Source organism: Astyanax mexicanus, chromosome 2 (genome assembly GCF_023375975.1).
Source record: "Astyanax mexicanus isolate ESR-SI-001 chromosome 2, AstMex3_surface, whole genome shotgun sequence".
Taxonomy (NCBI): Eukaryota; Metazoa; Chordata; class Actinopteri; order Characiformes; family Acestrorhamphidae; genus Astyanax; species Astyanax mexicanus.
Window position 1 is genome coordinate 12,695,464 of NC_064409.1, and position 12,163 is coordinate 12,707,626.

Below are 12,163 nucleotides of genomic sequence, written 5' to 3' on the forward strand. Positions count from 1 at the left end.
CGCTCAGTGCCATAACAGTCATCCAGAATCAGACACCTTTGATGCTCGCTCTGAGCCAGGCTTTTTTAAAGCAGCCCATTAGATTTAATCACCAGTTGATTTAGAAAAAGAGCGCTCCCTCTGAGGCCGGAGCGGTTATGTAATTATAAACCAAAAGAACTTACTCATTTCATGCCTTTCCTAAATCTGGCCTTCTCCTGGTTTGACTTGTCAGCGTGTTTTATGCTTACATCAGGACTCAAACCGCCTGAAAAACCTAAAATAAGGGTTGTGTAGGCAGCATTCTGAACAACGCACATTTAAACACACTATTTACATGGCCTGTATCATGGAAAGCTCATTTACCTAATTTCTTGAAATAGAATAGACCGGTGTAGAGTAACATGTAAACATGGTTTAAGGTTTAGAAACATGGGGCCCTATTTTAGCAACCTATAGCGCACTGGTCAATTGCAGTCGTGCAGCTGGATTAAGGCCAGGTCAGTGTGCCTTTGGTATCGTGAAGGCATGTACTAATTCTAATAATATGTGTGTTTAAAAGCAAAGTGCAAGTCCCTTTAAGAGCCAAGTGAGCTCTGACTTTGGTGCGTTTGTATCTTAACAGCACGGTGCTTTGTGTGTCTCAGCAGAGGACAGCAAGTGACCTGCGTGTTCACACTGTAAAGGTACAACAATGGTTGTACCTTGAAAAATGGTATTTTATTCTTTATTCTGTTTATTGTTGAGGTAAAAGTTAGGTTTATTCTCTCTTTGTTTGTGTTTAAAGTTTGTGTAGAGGTGTTTAAAGAGGTGTACGCAAATGGACGATTGGCGTGGGTTAGTGATTAAATGAGAGAGCGTTTGAGCCTAAATATAAGCTGTATATACACCATTGCTCAGACGACTAATATTACATAATTTTAAAAAGACATCCTACAGATCTCTGTGCTTAGTGGGTGAATTATCTGAAAAGAACTTACATACACTTTGTCCTCTTTGTCCATTTTTGGACATAGGGCTCCCCCAATGCTGATACCTAGTCCTGGTAGAGGAGCTTCAATTACTCTTGAGAGCTATACCAGCAGGGGCATTAATAGATATTAGAGCCTAATCATTAGAGTGGCCATATATCAGTTTAAAGTCACAGTAATAAAACTGTTTATTTCTACACTGAAAAAAAGTTTTTTTTAAATGTGTTTGAAAAGTGACATAATAAAATAATTACTTTTGGTTTCAGTAACCTTTAAAGTGGTTACTGAAATTAAGAATGTTGACTATTTTAAAAAGCAAACTCACTAAAAATCTCATTTTACTACAAACATGGTCCTTCATATAGAACTAGAAGTGTATAGAGGATATAGTTGAGATGAAGTAAAATGAAGGAAATTGTAGGCCTGGAGATTATAGTTTTCAATCACTTCATCTTCTCGGACAGAAATACCCAGCATACTTTCTTCAAGAGATGGAATTGGGCATTGTGATCACCTCATAGTCATGATTGTTTGATTTTTAATCATATGGTCTTGTTCTCGTACTGTGTGAGTGTATATATGTGTGTGTGTGTGTGAGTCTTGGCAACATTAAAAAGAAAGGAGAAACACCCAATATATTCAAACTCCTGCAAATAAATCAAGCCACTGAAGGGGAAGGATCATTTATTTGTTTTTCACAAACGCCTTTGAGGAAATAGGAGCCGTGCGACAGTTTACCAGAGTAAAGATTAAATGGAATTTTTTTCCCACACTTTGGAAACAGAAAACAAAGTTAACAGATCGTTTTACTTATCTGGAATTTAGTAACAAATGAGAGGCTCCCGATGATTTTATCATTTTATAGCCTCTTTAATATAAGAGCTTTTGCCTGGTCTATATTTACCACAATGATTTCACTTGTTTACCTCAGTAATAAACTGACGTTCATGGCAACTCTACCTGGGTATGACCTCATACAGGCTCAGTGATCAATATGCGCGTTTTGGACATATTAGGCAATTGGCTGAGTATCAAAAGAAGTTATTCTATGTGCTCAACTCTGTAAGAAGAACAGGCCTACTTCTGTCCATGTCTATGTATGAGCTTGTTTTAAAGCATCTGAACCGTGAGCAGTTCAACACAACACAGAATAACAGAGCGAAGTCTGTGGCGTGCCAAATATCTCTGTTTTGCCCAAAGCACAAGGCCTTATTTTATTTCTTGCCAGTCGAGTTTTCACATGATAGTCAATCACGAATGGCTTTGTGATGGTAGGTAATTTTAAACAATGCCTTCTTGTAAACATAACACACACCAGCTGTAAACTGATGCCATTTACTTTGTTGGGAGATATCACGAGTAGTGAAAAATAGTGAAAAATACCTGCCACCATCCTCTAGCTTCTTTTTCTTCATTGTTTAATTAATTTCATTAACTTCAATTTTGACACACATTTTCAATTGAACATGTACACTCACATGTCACTTTATTAGGTACACCTCTCCAACTACTTATTAACACAAATGTAGAATTAGCCAATCACATGGCAGCAACTCAATGCATTTAGGCATGTAGACATGGCCAAGACGATCTGCTGCAGTTCAAACCATCAGAGCATCAGAATGGGGAAGAAAGGTGATTTATGTGATTTTAAACGTGGCATGGTTGTTGGTGCCAGACGGGCTGGTATGAGTATGTCAAAAACTGCTGATCTACTGGGATTTTCACACACAACCATCTCTAGGGTTTACAGAGAATGATCCGAAAAAGCGAAAATATCCAGTGAGCAGATGCCTTGTTGATGCTAGAGGCAGTGGCGGACTTAGCAATTTGGGGGCTCAAGGCGAATTTAGCTAGGGGGCCCATCAACATTAATATGCAAGAAATAGGGTTGTGCCCATGGATGATATCATCGTCCATCCTCATTTAGGACCCAACATTGTAATGGATGGTAACCATCGCGATGCCACGCCCACTGTTTTGTTTTTCCAGAAACATGCACTGACCTTCTTTAGGTCTCCTTCACCTAAAACTTTAGCAGGGATCGTACAGAAAAAGATCAAATCAGGTATATGAGTCAGGGATGAAAAAATACCCTACTGCTAAATATGCCTAATTGGCATATTATTCTATTATTTATTATTATTATATTATTATATTATTATTATTATTATTATATTATTATTTATATCTAGGTTACAGCTTGTCTTCGTCTTGGTTTTTCTACATGTCTGTATTAATTTTAAACATTTCATGTCATTCATGCTGGTTGTGCCAGGAAACTTGCTCATTGTCAGCCAGTGTTGGGCACGGTACTTTGAAAATAAATTATGAAAATTCTATTATTATTAGAAAAATAACAAACGAAAATAAACCCAAAATGTGGACAAAAATATAATCGAACGAATTTCAAAACATAGAAACGAAAAACTTTAAAATGGTATTAATATAATAAAATATAATAACTGGATCAAACAGTTTCGCGTCAGTCACAAGGAACGTGCGCATCAGTCAAAAGGAACGCGAGCGCGGCATTGCGATAAAAAAAACGTTTGAATAAATAAGGTCCTATCAAGTGAATTAAAATATATGGTATTAAATGGTATTAAATTCACATGTTTATTGATATTTAATCAAGAGAAATCAGGCAAAATGCGCTGCCTCTCTCCCCCTCCCTCCCTCCCTCCCTCCCTCAGCACGGAGCTAAATTCAGCGTGAGGCTAAAAATAATACAACAACTAAAATTAAGATGAGTAAGGACCTGTAAAGTAATAAAATATTGTCAAATATAAAGGATAGTTTGAGGTTTTGGGGAGCTGTTTCAATTATTTGAAACTGAAACTAACTGAAACTGATATTATTCTGTGCACTATTATATAGCTTTTGATTGTGTTTTGAATGAGTTTTTATTTTATATTAATTACTTTTTATTCATTTAAAATATTTTGAGTATTTTATTGATAAAAAAAAGCTTATCAGTTTTGGAAGAGCATCTGTTTTTAGTTTAGCCTCTTCCTTCTTTTTTTCTTTTTGTAGCAAGTGGCGCTTCATGGCTTGGCTCACAACCCACTTGTACACTTAATTTCACCTTAATTCCTCCTTGAGGTTCATGGCATGGCCACATGGCATGAATAGAATATTCAATTTTAACGCGAAAGAGAGGGGGTGTGGACTGAACTGTATTTCTTTGTAATTTATTGTGTTGTCTTTGTTTCCATTTTAAACATACAAGAATCACCATTTCTGAACGCACTGTGAATTACTGTCCAAAGGGCCCCAATTACCAGCTGTAGGCCTATGGGAAGTTTGCAGCTAGTCAAGGGGCCCCTACAGTGGGCTGCAGTGAAAGGGGCCCAAGGCAGTTGCCTAGCAATGCCTCTATGCAAAGACCGCCTCTGGCTAGAGGTCAGGGGAGAATGGCCAGACTGGTTTTAGCTGATAGAAAGGCAACAGTAACTCAAATAACCACTCGACTCGTTACAACCGAGGTCTGCAGAAGAGCATCTCTGAACATCAGCACAACACATCCAACATTGAGGTGGATGATGAGCTACAGCAGCAGAAGATCACACTGGGTGCAGCTAGTGTCAGCAAAGAACAGGAAACTGAGGCTACAATTCGCACAGACTCACCAAAATTGTACAATAGAAGATTGGAAAAAAACGCTACCTGGTCTGATGAGTCTCGACTTCTGCTGCGACATTCGGATGGTAGGATCAGAATTTGGCGTCGACAAAATGAAAGCATGGCTCCAACCTGCCTTGTATCAACAGCTGGTTCAGGCTGGTGGTGCTGGGTGAAAGATATTTTCCTGGCACACTTTGGGTCCATTAGCACCAATTGAGCACCCTGTCTCAAACGCCACAGTCTACCTGAGTATTGTTGCTGACCAAGTCCTCCATCCCTTTATGACCACAGTGTACCTGTATCTTCTGGCTACTTTCAGCAGGATAATGCGCCATGTCATAAAGCGTGAATCATCTCAGACTGTTTTTTAACACGACAATGAGTTCACATATTCTTTTGTATTTTTAAAAATGTTGGCTTCTTTCCTATAGAACAGAACAAAATTTGGAACTAAAGCATCCATACCTACACTCTAAAAAACAGAGGTACGATATGAGTACTTTATTGTACTCAAAGGTACACTCTTCATAATTGTACCCTCAAAGGTACCCTCTACAGTACAATAGTCTTTACAGGGTCAGATTAGTTCCCTCTGAAGTACAAAGTAGTTTCTAACAGCAATAAGTACAAATTTGTACCATTTAACCAGCCAAAAGTTACATTCGGTATTCTGTATCACTGTACTAATAAACTATATATATTTTAATTGCACATTTTTTATTTGAAAGCCAGACAATTTTGGATCATCAAGTTTTTAAGCCATATTCAGTTGATGATAATGTTTATAATTTGTATAATCTTTACTGGCACAAAAACCATGGGTACAAAAAAGGACTTTTTTGTACCTCAATATAAGGTACAGCCCCAGCGACAAGCTTTGTACCCTTTTAAGTACAAATCTGTACTTATATTTCTTAGTGTGTATTTACTATCATTGGTTTAAACTATTATATCTAACTATGAAATACATGATTTATGTTATTGCAATTACAGCATCATTAACCATGTATTAATACTGTATTACCACATGGTATTTCGTATTTTGGTATCCTAATACCTACAGTGCCAGAACTACTGCTTGTAGTTATTATAGATGCTGAAGTTGATCGGCTCATTGGCTCTTTCTAGACCAGTCATGTGACATTCACGCTAAAGCAGAACAGACAGTAGCACAGTTAGTACCAAACATCAAAGAAACTTTTTTTTTCCTTTCATTGGTTTGTTTTGGGGGTCAAACATCCAGCTGTAAGCCCAGAGCAGGCGAGCAGCCCAGCTGCCTGGACATGGTCCACTCAACACTGACCTTAAAGTTGTGGACGAAGAGGAGATTAAAGCATCAAGACCCAGTTTCAAAGACCTGTCATCTTCTAGATTAACACCGGCAGAAACCGGCCATTTCCGAACACAAGGGGTCCCAAAACAAAGTTTTACTTGGGGGCCCTCGAGTGAATACTTTACTCACTTTAACTACAAAAAAGTTGAATAAGTGCCTAAAAAGATACAATAACACTATTAAATATCACTATTAACACAAAAGGCAACCATGTTGACTTTATACATTACAAACAATGGAATGAAAATTGATTGAAATACATTAAACAATCTCAGGTAAAACATTCCCAACTAAATGACAAAAAAAATAATAAAAAATATAAGGATATAATTACAATAGGAGAGTAACAGAAAACGGGCGGCACAGTGGCGCAGTGGGTAGCACTTCCGCCTCACAGGGTTCGATTCCCGGCTGGGGCAACCCGGGTCTTTCTGTGTGGAGTTTGCACGTTCTCCCCGTGTCTGCGTGGGTTTCCTCCGGGTTCTCCGGTTTCCTCCCACAGTCCAAAGATGGCACGTTCAGGCTAATTGGAACTTGATTGAAATTGCCCCTTAGGTGTGAGTGTGTGAGTGAATGTGTCTGTTTGTCTGTCTGTGTCCGTCTGCCCTGCGATGGATTGGCGGCCTGTCCAGGGTGTATCCTGCCTTCCGCCCGATGCCTGCTGGGATAAGCTCCAGCACCCCCCCCGTCCCCCTCCCCCCCCCCCCCCCCCCCGCGACCCTTCACGGATTAAGCGGTTGACAATGAGATGGGATGAGTAACAGAAAACAAAACAAAACAAAACAAAACAAAACAAAATAAAATAAAGTAAATATAATTTTATTTAGCAACAACAAGAATGATAAGCAACTAAGACAAAATAATCTGATAATCTAAAATGTTCTTATATTAAATACACAGTAAAATACAAAAATGGATGAATTTGAGACAGGCATGTCCACTACCCGTACCCTTTTCTTCTAACAGTGTCCGTTATGTCTTTATAATGTGTGCAGCGGGTGGTTTTGCATTGTCTTTTGGAAAAATGCATGGGCATCTTTGAAAAAGATGCTGCATGTGTAACATACAGCTCTGGGAAAAAAAGAGACCACTTAAAAACGATATGTTTCATTAATTTTACCTAATTGAAAACCTCTGGAATATAATCAAGAGAAAGATGGATGATCACAAGCCATCAAACCAAGCTGAACTGCTTGAATTTTTGCACCAGGAGTGGCATAAGGTATCCAAAAGTAGTGTGTAAGACTGGTGGAGGAGAACATGCCAAGATGCATGAAAAATGTGATTAGAAACCAGGGGTATTTCACTGAATGTTGATTTCTGAACTCTTAAAACTTTATGAATATGAACTTGAACATTATTTGAGATCTAAAAGCTCTACATTTTTTTTGTTATTTCAGCCATTTGTCATTTTCTGCAAATAAATGCTCTAAATGACAATATTTTCATTTACAATTAGGGAGAAATGTTGTCCGTAGCTTATAGAATAAAACAACAATGTTCATTTTACTCAGTCAAAACATATACCTATAAATAGCAAAATCAGAGAAACTGATTCAGAAACTGAATTGGTCTCTTATTTATTGAAGCTTCATTTTATGTTCTCAAAAAAATATATCTGCATGTATACATAAATGTTTTTTTTTTTTTTTTAGATTAAAGGTTAGTTGTCAGCTTAAAGGGTTAAAGCAGACATCTTCACCATTCCATAACATTAAGAAAAGAGGATGCGAGATGGTGTGATGTCACATAGTCTGCTGAGGCAATAAGTTCAGCACTAGTTGAACACTGTGTGATGTTCAGCCTTGCTGAATGTGCCACGGTGCTGATGTTCGAGCCCGTGTCACGGTCTGACTATATGATAAAGCAAATGGAGCAGATGTTCATATCTACTGACTTCCTGCATGCTCTCTATTGTAAGGCAGAGGCCAGAATGGGAGCTGGCAGTAAAAGGAGCACAGTGCCATGTGGTTATTTCATTTCTGCATGGCCTGCCTTAGAGGCTGGAATAAATCTTACTGTGCTGAAACTCTACACTCTCATGTGGAAACTTGGGTTTTGAAGCTCCATGAGAGATGACTAAGGACCTGAACTTTCCCCTACGCTTTCCACTACCAGTCTCACCATGTCCAATTTCCTCCTGCCATTTTGGAAAATGATTTAGAATGATCGGCTTCTTATAATCCAATGTAAAGGACAGTGCGAAAGGGCTGGCAGTGTCTGGACTTTTGTCTTTTAACATATTAGGCCATCTGAGGCCCTTTATCATCACTAAGAACATATTAGATACATGCTCTCACCTGTATTCAGTACCAATCAGTACCAGTTCTGACATCCAGATTATGAAGGAACACATAAGGTTGGATTCATGTAGTAACTTAAAAGGGTTTAACAAGCCAATACAAATGAATCATTTAGTTAGTTCTTATCTGGGGTGCTGTTAACTTGAGGTTTCTGAGGCTGGTAACACTGATAAACTTATCCAGTCCAACAAAGGTTTATTAAGGAACCTTGATCTATAATGAACCTTAAACTCTTGATCTTCCTTTTCTGGGGCAGTCCTGATGAGAGCCAGTTTTATCACAACGTTTTTGGTGGTTTTTGTTACTGCACTTTAACTTTTATTTTTTTAGCTTCTGTAACTCTGTTACAACTACAGAAATGTTCTTTTCTTTTTTGTTCAATTCTTTATGTTGCTGCACCAAGATTTGTGTGGCTACATGAGAGAAGCATGCAGTAGTGTAGCCAACTCCTCAGTAAGAAAAGTAGCTATTGGCTGTCATAAAAGTTGTCATCACCTAATTTACATAATATATATTTTTGAAGCTGTAAAGGATTAACAGGAGAGGAAAGTGAGTAAAAAACACCCTAAATTTGTTAGAAATGTTACAAATGAACTTGAACAATTGAACAACTTCTGTTGCTTTTTAAATAGGCAGTCACATCCCAAAATAACTTAATTTTTACGTAAATTACATGAATACGTTTTTTTTAAAGTTTTTTTTTTAAGTTTTCCTAAGTTTTCTTTATTTTTAAACCTATTATAGACAAATTGTTAAATTCCTAGCTAGATGTTTAGCTTTTAATATAGAGGCAGACACTGTGGACGAGGTGAATGACAGGCTACTTGGTGAATGAGGTGAGTGACTGACTGAGACTGTGTGAGTTAAATTAAGTGATTTTTTGTTGCATCACACTGAAGATGCATTTTTATTTACATCGCGCTCTTTAAATAGGGGGCGGGGTCAGTCAGCAGCGGTTTTGGGCATGCGCAGATGATTTACAGCACATGTGTCAAACACAAGGCCCGCGGGCCAAATGTGGCCCGCCACGTCTTTTTATGTGGCCCGCGAGAGCTTGTAAAATCTTAGTGTCTATAATAAATAGGTCAGAAGCGTTCTTTGACCAAAAAATACATTTCCCACAATGCTTGTCGATTGTATTACCCGCAAAGTTACGGCTTACTGCCACTACACGGCAGTGTAGTCATTGATGTGGAAACCCTGCCGGAGGGAAGGTGTAACTTCGCGGGTGGAATTGAGACATGTTTATCCCATAATATCCAGAAAAAGAAAAGTTGATGCAGACGGACGGCTGTGCTTCAAGGCGAAAGACCGGTATGCATTTTGTGTTACTGACCAAAATAAACGCTTTTTAGAAGAGATATAAATTATGTGTAAATATTTATAAGACAATAGCTGATAAAATCTGTTTTAATGAGGTTAATAAACATCACTGTGACATCGCTAGTCGCAGTTTCACCTCAGCAAAGGACGAGGAGGTGAATCACTTATCTAACCAGCCTTTACTGATTTCTGCCCCCAATAACCCTTTCAATAACCTCCAATAGCCTTTAATAGTCTCCAGTAGCCTTCAACAGTCTAACCTTGCAGCCGTGGTGTGTTCTAAACTCCGTAGTTATAAACATCCTGAGGTTAGCAGCGCGCTAACTGACCTGTTTATAATGTAATCCGAGCAGTGACTCCGGGATGGCTGCTCTAAACTGCTGCTGTTAGCTGCTTGGGCTGAAATATGAACTGTAGAGAGCTGTATTATCCGGTTAGTGGGGTTATTTTATTTCATACACAGAAGAACTTAAAATCCTGTAGCCCGTGGCTGGGCTGTAGCTCTGACTCAGTAAAGACTGTGGGCTTGTGCTGCTGCAGCTCCCACTAGTGGTTGGATGAGGAAATGCTAAATCTGTCACAGCTCACAATTTTTGATTTTATATTTATTAAGCCTCTTTTCAGTATCAAACGTTTTGATCAAAGTTAATATAACTTGTATTTTATGTCATTTCTATTCACTTGTATAGTTTCGTTCTTGATTGATGGAGTTTTTGGATTTCATAACAGGATTTATGTTAATAGAGCAACAAGCAAACATTTTTTCCATGCAACTGTAATATTTGATTGAATAAATAATATATTGAGAGTTATTTAACATTAAGGAGTAATTACATTCATTTACATATATTACATTTGGTTACATTTTCTTATATTTATAAGTTACATCTGGCCCTCGGAGGACAGCCAATATGCCAATGTGGCCCTCGGCCAAAATGAGTTTGACACCCCTGATTTACAGTGTGTTCGTGGAGCGGTGTGGCTCTGCTCTGCACTGTAAGTGCAGGGGCCGATCTAGCCCTTTTGGGGCCCTAGGCAAAATATAAACAAGGGGCCCTCATTCTTGAAACACACACATAAACCGAATATCTAGAGATGGAACGATCGATTGGCAGTGTATCGTATCGGCCGTTTTTCAGCCAAAATACGGTATCGGCGATCGGCAGATATTCTTCTGATTTTAGACGATCTGATTCAGAAGTTTAGGGTTAAGCAGTTTATCAGAGCTGTGTGTGGATGAAACTGGTGAAACCGGTGAAACTGCTCGCTTACAGGAAGCTGCAGTTCCTCATCCAACCACTAGTCGGAGCTGCAGCAGCCAGCCCTGCTGTCTTTATTCAGTCACAGAGCTACAGCTCAGCAATGGGCTACAGGCACAGTCTGGAGTGGTTTTTTTTACAGTTTTCTGTGTAGGAAATAAAGGTTTTAACCCCACTAAACGGATAATACAGCTCTCTACAGTTCATCTTTCAGCCCAAGCAGCTAACAGCAGCAGGTTAGAACAGCCGTCACGGAGTCACTGCTCGGATTACATTATAAACAGGTCATTTAGCGCGCTGCTAACCTCATGATGTTTATAACTACGGAGTTTAGTGGACACGGCCGCCAGTTTAGACTGTTGAAGGCTACTGAAGACTATTAAAGGCTATTGGAAGTTATTGAAAGGGTTATTGGGGGCAGAAATCAGTAAAGGCTGGCTAGATAAGTGTTTCACGTCCTCGTCCTTTGCTGCGGTGAAACTGTGACTAGCGCTGTCACAGTGATGTTTATTAACGTCATTAAAACAGATTTTGTCTCATAAATATTTACACATAACTTATATCTCTCCTAAAAAGCGTCTATTTTGGTCAGTAACACTCGTATTTATTTACTAGCAGCTTAAATTAACAGTGTTTGCTTTGGCGTGGATGTAATTAGGGGAATCAATACCAGGTTTGCCTGGCACCTGTGTGGCATTAATGTGGCATTTGGCCCCGCCCAATATCGGTATCGGCGATCGGCCGATCGTGGTGAAAGACGACCGGCGATCGGAATCGGCCCCAAAAACACTGATCGGTCCAGGAGGTGTAAAGAAGGAGGTCAACTTTGGCAGTGCATCTGCGATTATTTTGCTCTGTCCGATTCTTTCGTTTAGCAGAACCACTTTCATAACTCCGCTTCATTTTCACTGTGACAGCAAAAGCAAAAAGAAGCATGAATTTTGATTTAACCATTCACATTCATGTAACATGTCCATGGTTTGGATTCATATCCCATTTAGGACTATTTATGAAAGTGACTCAAAGCTGATTTGAAAAAAATCTGATTTGGCACGTTCACACAGCCATGAAAAAATCAGATCTGAGCCGCATTGAGCCAAAAATCTGATTTAAGTCACTTAAGTTTTCTCAGCTTTTTAATTTTTTCAGTGTAGGAAAAAATGGTTCAAATTCTGGTAGGAAACAGGCAGAATTCTACATAACAACCTATTTAAAACACCTACTGAGCTTCTGTAATTATGCTCTGTGACTCAGCTGACTGCCATCTTGTGCAGCTCTACATCTGTGCGCATAGAGGTACACACGCCACGCACGGATTCATCACACAACCCTCTCAGACTGGGGTAGTTCCCACTGACCACTCAGCAG